Raw genomic sequence first — 9,910 nt, 5'->3', positions numbered from 1 at the left:
CTATGTAATAATACACTGAATGAATTGGACCAACAGTAAACACAGGGACATCACAGGAGAGAAGACCTGCTTCTGGTCAGAATAGGTACCAAACTCAAGTTTAATAGGACAGAGAAGGTTTGAAAGATAGCAAAGTGGGAGAACCAGATTATATTCTCTTACCAGAGAATATAAGCATTTTTTTTTTCAGATAACAAACTATATTTTGAACTTTCTATGTTCCAGGCAATGTGCCAGGAGCTGGATTTATAGCAGTAAAAAAAGACAGTCTCTACCCTTGCAGTAGGCAAGATGGACAATGTGTAAGTTAAAAAGTAAATAAACAAGATAATTAGATAATGCGATAAGTGCTGTGAAGGAAACTGACCGATGATGTGACAGGAAATTTTTTTTTTAGCTCTCCGCCGTGTGACACTCAGCATACAGCAAGCACTCAGTTAATTTAATTAAGCATGTGGTAACACAAAACTGCACAATACTTCGGAATAAAAGACCCAATGACAAGTTCACCAACTCTTCTGCAAGTAGGATCCACCAAATGTAAACTTTCGCCAGCTGGCGACCCTCAAAATGCGATGGCTCTCTTCCTAATGCACTGTTCCCCCACAGCCTGAGCCAAACACACAATCAAATTAGAACAAAATAAAGAGGGCAGAAGAGTCAAATAGTGTGTAAGAAAAATGAATAAAAGATTTTTATGTTATTGTTGAGGCAAAATTATGATTAAAATGGAAAATTCCTGATATATTCTCCAGTCAAGACTTTGGAAATGTATAAAATGATGTTGGAAAGACAAAGATTGGCTTCCTGAGGTCAGGATGCAACTTCCTGAAAAATGAGATAATCCAAATAAAATAACAGTCATATAATTAGAACTATGTGCCAAAAAACCAAGTCGACTGATTCCTTGTCATTTCTTCATTAAGTAAGACCATTTGATTTGCATTCCAGGTCACAGTTTTAGTGTTAGGCACATTGCGCCCCAGTCAGATATTTAGACCCTGTTTCCCCAGCATTAACCCTCTGAAGAGAATAGCTAGAGGCAGCGGACTCCTGTAAAGAACAGGAGCCGAAGGCAGCAAGATGTGCTCACAGGTTTACAGTATGGACATCAATGTGCTTCTCCCTTCTGCATTTCATGTAGATGATCCTCTCTCTAGGTGGAGTGATGCTGTCTTCCATGGCAATGGCAGGAAGATCATTACAAACGAAAGGAAAGAGAAAAAAACAAGATAATATTCATCAACTGGTATCCAAAATAGGATTTTTCATCAAGACAATACATTTGAGAGCAGGATACGTCAAGAAAGAGCATATTCTATAATTTTGTAGAAAATCAAAAGCAAGCCTATGGAGCTCAGATTATATAGTATCTTCCATATGCAGAAAACATAACCCTTTGATCTACTGGCAATGAGGCTCTGAGCCCCATATGACAAAGTGGAGGAAAATTCCCAAAAACTTTTCCTTCTGTTCTACAAGATTTTAGAAGGGCTAAAGGAAGTCCTCTCCCTTGCTGGCTAAATGGAGATGACAGAGCAGAGAATAAGAAGGTCTTAAGGCAGTGCTGTCCAACATAGCTTTCTGCGACGATGACACATTTTATGTGTGTATTGTCCGATATGGTAATCACTAAATACATTTGACTCCCAAGCACTTGAGAGGTAGCTACAATAACTAAATTTTAATATTTTAATTAATTTAAATAACAAAGTGCGGCTAGTAGGGTGCCATATTGGATGGCACAACCTTGGTGGACAATGAAGGCCCCTAAAGGAAGAGGTTTCTATCAACCCAGTGCCTAGAAGAGAGTCATCCAGGAGAACCTCATGATGTCCCTCAGACTGTGAGGTGAGTAAGAGATAAATATGTACTGTTCTAAGATCTGGAAGGCTGTTACAACAGCCTCCTACTGATAAGGTTCTTGCACTCAACCTTTTTTATAGATGGGAAAACCAGGATACAGAGGGATTGATTACCTTGCCCAAGGTCCGATGGCTACAAAATGGTAGAACTAAGATAGTCAGGTGGTCTGACTAGAGGGTGCTCACCCAGTGCTCTCAGAATCGCTGCTATACTACAGTCCCACAGAATATATGTGCATAAAAGAAAAGAAGCAGCTCATGGCCCAGACATTACTGCTTTACATTAAAAGATTACATTTGTAAATTTGCTAAATTACATAAACTCTTCGCCACATGAATCACAAGTAATCAAATCCTTAGACAGCCTTACCAATGATAAAGAGTGGGCATGCACATTTCTCACGCACACAAAACCTGCTGTCTGGTTTCTTTGGTAATGACAAGACACTCTGCCATAGGAACACAATGAAAATGAGTCAGTTGTGCCCAGACCGAAGGAACGAAGCGTTCTGTAAATATGAAACAGATGGGATTTCCGGAGCTGTTCTAGTGCATTTTAGCAGTTTTCAAGTGAGCTAGGTTTTAAAAACCCACTGCTTTTTCACCAGGATTTGAGTTGATTTGAACGAACAGCAGCTGTCCAGGCCTCTGAAATTGTCCTCAGCATTGCTCATTCACACTATCAGTCAGACAATGGATGTTCTCATCTCCCTTAATGCTCATCTCCACTGGGGCACTGACTGAGAAATCAGACTTGGGAAAAAAAAAAAAAAAACAAAAAAACATTGTGACCTTACCATTTCTTTCCCTGGGTTCTCGTACATACTTGTGTATCTGCATATAATATGATAATGTTGTCTCACGTAGAGAGCGTTTATAAACATCTTTATGCGCTTTCTCATAATAAAGATACTGTTTACCGAGTATCAACTTTTTAACAGGTAATTTATCTATATCATCATTCATAAGTCTAACAAAAGTGAGAACATATGATCCACATTCAGTATTAACAGTAAGTGCTCATACAGTCTTTGTAATGAGCCAGGAGCCTTCCCAAATAAATTCATGTAGCCATTCGGTCATCATAAAAAATAAATACAATAATCATCATCCCTGTTCCATAATCTAGAAATTGAGGTAAAAGGAAGTTAAAGAGTTTGCCTAATGTCACAGGACTGACGAGCAAAAGAGTCAGAACTTTCAAACTTCTGACTCCAGAAGCTATGACCTTCACCTCTTTGCTCTACCACCTCTCAGTTTACAACAGAGAGCACTTGCTTAAGATTACAAAGCTAATACATGATGGAGCTGAGTTCAAAATCCAGTTCCATTAGATTCCAAATGCCAGCCTTCTCCCCTCTACCCCTCATCAGTGTTTCCCCAGACATCCCTTGTCCTCAGAAATCACTTTCATAGCTGGCTCAAGGAGGAGCCCACGCCCCAGCAGTCTGTCCTGAGACCTGGGAAACCATGGAAACAGAACGCTAAGGGCCACAGGTCATTCCCACATAAGGGAACCTGAGAACCACTGCCGGGCCCCAGAGGGCTTGCTCCTTTAGACTCTGAGCTCTTCCGCGGCAGGCTCCTGGCCCCCCGAGGCAGTGCAGGCCGTTCCACGGAGCGCCAGGGGAGGAGATTTCGGTTGGGAGTAGCACAGTTTCATGGGCTCTCACCACGTCCAACTGTGTGAGTGAAGAAGGCAGGATGTGTCTGGACATGTGTCGTCTAAGTATTTGTGCCTACACCTTCCTACCCTGTTCCCCTTCTCAGCCATAGGGCTCGTCTGTTCCCTAATTAGCCTCCACCCCGTCAACCCCTGGAGGGAACTTGCAGCTGACTGGCCATCTCCAGAGACGACAAGTCAGTCCCTGCCAGAGTCTGACAGGCCAGAGAGGAGCTGGTGGGGGGCGGGGGGGGGGGGAGGAATGGAGGGGAGTGGGGGAGGGGGAGGTACTGGGCACCTCTGGGTACCAGGCTCTGGGTACCAGGACAGAAGGAGCAAAGGGGGAGCCAACCGCCAGCACCAGCCCAAGGAAGGACTCAAGATATTAAAATACAATCTTTGACTTGACTTAGCCACTGAATCTGCATGCGTGTGGATGTGAATTCTACCACTTCCAGCTACCTACCCTCTGGTCCCTTTTATGGCCCTGTTCTTCCTCACCCTCCTGGGGTTGGTTTGGGGTTTTCTGGGTACTTGTCTGGCCATAACCTGAGCACTGGGATATCCCCAGGTGTGTCTAATGTCGGAGGACGTGAATGGTGGAGACAATAGTGCTCACAAGGAAGAAGCAGATGGATGAGGCCACGTGAGAAATCAGAGGTGTCCAAGGATGAGCTATACCAACAGGAAGTAGCAGGGAAAAGTGATTTTGAAAAATAAAACAAAACAAAACAAAAAAATTGACTCGGAATTAGGAAACGGAGCCCTTTGCGCCTTACTCTTTTACTTGGCAGCTTTTTGGCCCTGAGCAAGTCAAGAACGTTTCCTCCATCTGTATTCCCTCACCTCTCAAGAGTGGGCCGGATTATCTAACCTCTTGGTTCTCTGCCCATTCTAATATTCTAGTTTTTTATTTTTTTAATTTTTTATTTTTTATAAACATATATTTTTATCCCCAGGGGTACAGGTCTGTGAATCACCAGGTTTACACACTTCACAGCACTCACCAAAGCACATACCCTCCCCAATGTCCATAACCCCACCCCCTTCTCCCAAACCCCCTCCCCCCAGCAACCCTCAGTTTGTTTTGTGAGATTAAGAGTCACTTATGGTTTGTCTCCCTCCCAATCCCATCTTGTTTCATTGATTCTTCTCCTACCCACTTAAGCCCCCATGTTGCATCACCACTTCCTCATATCAGGGAGATCATATGATAGTTGTCTTTCTCTGCTTATTTCGCTAAGCATGATATGCTCTAGTTCCATCCATGTTGTCGCAAATGGCAAGATTTCATTTCTTTTGATGGCTGCATAGTATTCCATTGTGTATATATACCACATCTTCTTAATCCATTCATCTGTTGATGGACATCTAGGTTCTTTCCATAGTTTGGCTATTGTGAACATTGCTGCTATATACATTCGGGTGCACGTGCCCCTTTGGATCACTACGTTTGTATCTTTAGGGTAAATACCCAATAGTGCAATTGCTGGGTCATAGGGCAGTTCTATTTTCAACATTTTGAGGAACCTCCATGCTGTTTTCCAGAGTGGCTGCACCAGCTTGCATTCCCACCAACAGTGTAGGAGGGTTCCCCTTTCTCCGCATCCACGCCAGCATCTGTCATTTCCTGACTTGTTTATTTTAGCTAATATTCTAGTTTTTTAAAGGCACATTCCATTAACTATGAGGCGCTGATAACAACTGAAAAAATTCAAGTGCATTGTAAATTTAAAGAACAGATGGGAAAATTTCAACAGAGAGCTCTGTAGGTCCTTCCCCAAAGTACAAATAACTACCACAGAATGAGATAGCCAGTCAGGCCCGATCACGTCATCTCCCTTGAGGCACAACAACCTCAATCTTGGCCTCTCCAAATTCCCACCCACTCCCAGGGCAACATCTGACCTGGATTACAAGGGAGACTTGGAATTTGCAACCTTATTACCTAGTAATGTGGCTAACCATTTCCAGAAATATAAATATCAAGCACAGCATGACAGGTCAGAGTTGAGTCAGCAGGAAGAGCAGCACACAATGGCTGGTGAGGGCCACGGGCAGCTTCCACTCAGAAACCTGAAGCTTCTTGCCTATCTCTCCCTTTCACCAGGCCACGCATGGATTCAGGCAGAAAGCTCTGTGAGCCTGCGCTCAGTTAAAATGAATCGGACCAACCCTGTGTGACCAACACCCACAACCCTAGCAAAGAAGACTCAAACGCTCAGAGGAAAGCCCTGGCTTGAAAGCACGGGTTTCAGGGTTTAGAAGGGCACTGAGCAATGACTGAGGACACACTAGTATTTAGTAGGGGAGAAAGAGCCTTGGACACCCAGAAGTAGACGTGTCACTAAGATTTGATAGATTTATTATCAGTTATGCTAAATCTGGACTCTTTCCCGGTTCAGAGTTTTGGAGCATTGCTGGCGGTATCTTTGTCACATACACAGGAACCAGAATTCCTGAATCACAACGACTAATTTCCCTCCTTCTAAAACGTTTCCATGTTTAAAAAAAAAAAAAAAAATTCTTTTGAGCCTCACCACAAACAAACAAAAACCCTGTGTAGTCGGTATTATAATTCTCTTTCAGGGATGAGAAAACAGGCCAAAATTACACGGCTAGGAAATGACAGAGCCACGACTTGAATGGAAGCCTTATGTTTCCATGCCCCAGATTCCCTCTGCCATCCCGTAGCTGTTCCCACAAAAAGTGTGTAGCCCAGGTAACAGAGCAAAGAACACAAGAGACTGTAAAATGATACACCAACGTCAACATATATCTAGAACACCCTATCTGGCCAAACCAGTTTGCTGTCTGCACCCATTCTTATGAGGAAGAACTAGTTTTTAAGTACCCTGACATCAACCCTGTTATTATCTGCCATCGTGGTAGACTCACACATAGTAAGCAAGGCGAATGAATACCCACCCACTGGATTTTATCTCATCCCCCCATGGCAAACTCTAAAATTCCTGCTACAAAGTCACCCGCTGCCTGTTAAAATGTTCTTTAAGCTTGTAATAGTTATTGACATCTATACTATTGAAGAAAGGGTCTGAGACCTGCACAGTTGATAGGAAAGATAAATAACAGGTTCCCAGGGACCAGAGATTGGGGGTAAGAGCTGCCCAACAAAGACAACAAAGACTGGGAGTGGGAAGGTGGGGTTCCCGGGGAGGATACTAATATTCACTGACTTCTATTTAGAGGTCAGTCTTGCTGTTTGATGCTTACTCATTATCTAATTTTACCATCATGACAGTCCTATGAAACTGATATCAATCCCATATTACAGATGAGTGAGCTGAGTCTCAAAGTCGGTTTCCCCTATTCCACACTTTCTCTTGGGCCAATCCTTCAATTTTCGTACCTTAAGTTATTTTCTACAGTAGCAATTAAATCCCACACACCACCCATGTGTAATGTGCTAGGTAACATTGGAATGTCTTGCTTTATAGGTTGAAATGGAGAGAGTGAGACCAAAAGATCTAGTTGAGTCTAAGGAAGGAGGAAACTATACCTCATCTCACCAATATTTTAAGCTTTTCTGAAGCTATGCAGAAGTGTGACTGGAAGACACAGCTCTGTGCTGTCATTACTAGTGAATTTTCATGCAGATTGAAACTCTTCATGACAGGGAATGAAGAGATATAACCCCACAGCATTTGAAGCATGAAGGCACATGTTCCATATAAAAGTGTGTGTGGGTGAGAGAAGAGAGAAAGAGAGAAGAGACAGAAAAAGAGGAAAGAGGAAAGTAGGAGGAGTTGGCTAAGAAGAGAAATGACAATGTTGGTAACCAACCAAAAGGTTAACAACACACATCTGAAGGCAGGGAGATGAGGAGTCAGGTTGTTGCAGCTGACTTCATTCCTTCACAGTTATACAGAGAAAAAAATGTATTGTATGTGCAACTACAATGAGGTAAGAAAAAAAAAAATGTTAATTGCAGCTAGGGTCTCACTGAAGGGAGAAGTAGACCAAAAGGTATGGTATTTTTAACAATACAGAGTCCTAGGGTAGGGGGTATAAGTATCACAGTTTGATAACATGAGAAATGTTACAAATGTTGTACTTTAGAAAGAAAATATCCGTCTTCTCTCTTGGACTGAGAAGCAAGGGAGAGCTCTGCTTAGGTGAGATTACCCAGATAAAGGTACAGAAGTAGATCTGTGCCTATGCCAAAAAAGGGGGGGGGGGGCTTAAAACTTCCAAAAGCATATACTTTATTATTTCATTCATTTTTAAATAATATCTTAATAGACGTAAAGATAGAAGTGGCTTTGTGTGGGAATAGTATAGATTTTCTGAACACATCTCACTATATAATCTATTAAGAGATTTTTATTAAGTACGTGTTATTTGCTTAACATTCTTCTATGCCCTGATCTAATCATTCCTAAATATTTGTCTCAGAACCTACTCAACCAATATGATGTATAAGAGGGTACTTGGTGCTCCACTTTTAAGTAGCATCATTGCATTCTAGAAAAGGAGTCCCCCCACCAATGACAGGGAAGACGCGTTTTTACTTCTTAAGCCACTGAGCAAAATAATCCACCAGCTTCGATGTGCAACACAAAAGCCAAATTACAATCAGAAAACAAAAATAAATAAAACAGAAACACTGTAATGAAGAGCTGTAACATTTGCTCTGTTTCCTTACTTCCTACTGGTTTGTGCCAATAAAGAGAAACGGATGACTGAATTCAGAGTATTTTATTAAATTAAAATTCCTTGGAACCAAAAAATTATTCTCTTGATTATGGTGTACATTACCATAAAAGATAAAGCCTAAGAGCCAGTTTCTAGTCCACAGTTGATTTAGAATCCAGAGGATTCTAAGAAAATAAAAGTTATCATTGAATGCTTTTCATTTCCCTGTGGTCACATATTTCTAATGAGTTCAATTTGGGGCTCTATCTACTTTTTTTCAGCATTGTACACCTGGGAGTTCTGCCACAAAATTATTTACAGTGGGGAGCCTCAAAATTACTTCGCTGTTCAAAACTTGAGTGGCTGTTTAAATGCACTCTGGGTAAGAATGTCTTTCAGCATGTAATACAATGTCTTGGGCTTAGTAGGTATTTGATAAAGGTGTTAAATTAAATGAAATTGTTGATTTCAGTGACACCTACCTCAATTATTTACTGGGCTATGCCGAGATCTCAGACCCTAAAAGAAATTAGAAATGCATAGTAAACCATGACAGTATTTAATATGACAGGAGCCTAAGTTAAATTAACTTAATAAATGAGGAAATTACTAATACACAATGTATAAGGAAAAGTAGAAAAAAGAAAACATGGAAAGGTCAGAGATATCACTAGTTCTCGGGAACTAGAAGCAGAACCTCCAATAATGCCAATTCTCTCTTAACTCTCCATTTCTGCTTCTCTCGGTGCGGACTTCATCTCTCTGGCCTCACACAGACTTCCTCCACGTGGAAAGACACACGGATATTGCCAATCAAAAACTTGTCCTCCTATAGCTCCTAACCCCAGAAAAGGTTAACTCCTCCCAGTTTTAGTAAGAAACAACCCAAGAAAGTTATCTGATTGGCCCAACTGGATTCAAGTGTCTGCCCATCAACCAATCAGCAGTGTCTGGAGGAGCAGCTGTTCCTCCTGCATCCCGACAATTAGAGCAATGAAAAGGACAGTAACCAAAAGCATGGTTTTGCTAGAGAGGAGAAGAGGAGTGGTGCAACACAAAGTAGCAGGTGCTCACAGCAGATAAAAACTGACAATTGAAACAGTGATGATTCCCACCAACAGGTCATTTTTACCAATAGGTATCTTTGTTATTACTAGAATAATAAAACGGCGATGTGAGTTTAAGTCCGCCCTGGGTTATAAGTGGAACTAATATGTTTATAGGTCTTTTAAAAAAAAGTATTAAGATATCATCAGAGTACAATAAACTACACATATTTAAAATGTAGACTGTGAAACATTTTGACATATATATACAACCTTGAAACTGTCACAATCAAGAAAAAGAACCCACTCATTAGCTCCAAAAGTTTCCTCCAGCACCTTTCCAGTCCCTGTCTTACCTACCTCCAAATTCCCCTCACATCTCAATTCCACCAATGATCTCTTTCTCTGTCACTGTAGTTTGCAGTTTTTGGAGTTTTTCTACAAATGGAGTCATACAATATGTACTTTCGTGTATGATTTCACTCAACATAATTATTTTTAGAGGCATCGATATTGTACTATGTACCAATACTTAATTCCTTTTTATTGCTTAGTAGGAATCCATTGCCTACAGACTGAATTGTGCCCCGCCCCTCCCCCACCTTCCCCACCAAATTCACAGGTTGAAGCCCCAAACCTCCAAAACTTCAGAATGTGACTGTATATGGAGACGGAGCTTT

At 41.4% G+C, this 9,910-nt stretch overlaps 1 long non-coding RNA gene across 1 annotated transcript in view; it reads right to left on the bottom strand.

Moving 5' to 3' along the window:
- Nucleotides 1–939: 939 nt before the first annotated feature.
- Nucleotides 940–9,910, bottom strand: part of LOC309863297 — a 311,338-nt gene continuing 302,367 nt past the window's right edge. The window contains exon 5 of the long non-coding RNA XR_014310975.1: nucleotides 940–1,175. This is a non-coding gene — a long non-coding RNA (uncharacterized lncRNA). The remainder of the gene's footprint in view (nucleotides 1,176–9,910) is intronic.

The sequence above is a fragment of the Mustela nivalis genome (assembly GCF_964662115.1).
Source record: "Mustela nivalis genome assembly, chromosome: 1".
NCBI lineage: Eukaryota > Metazoa > Chordata > Mammalia > Carnivora > Mustelidae > Mustela > Mustela nivalis.
This window is presented reverse-complemented; position numbering and strand designations above follow the sequence as displayed.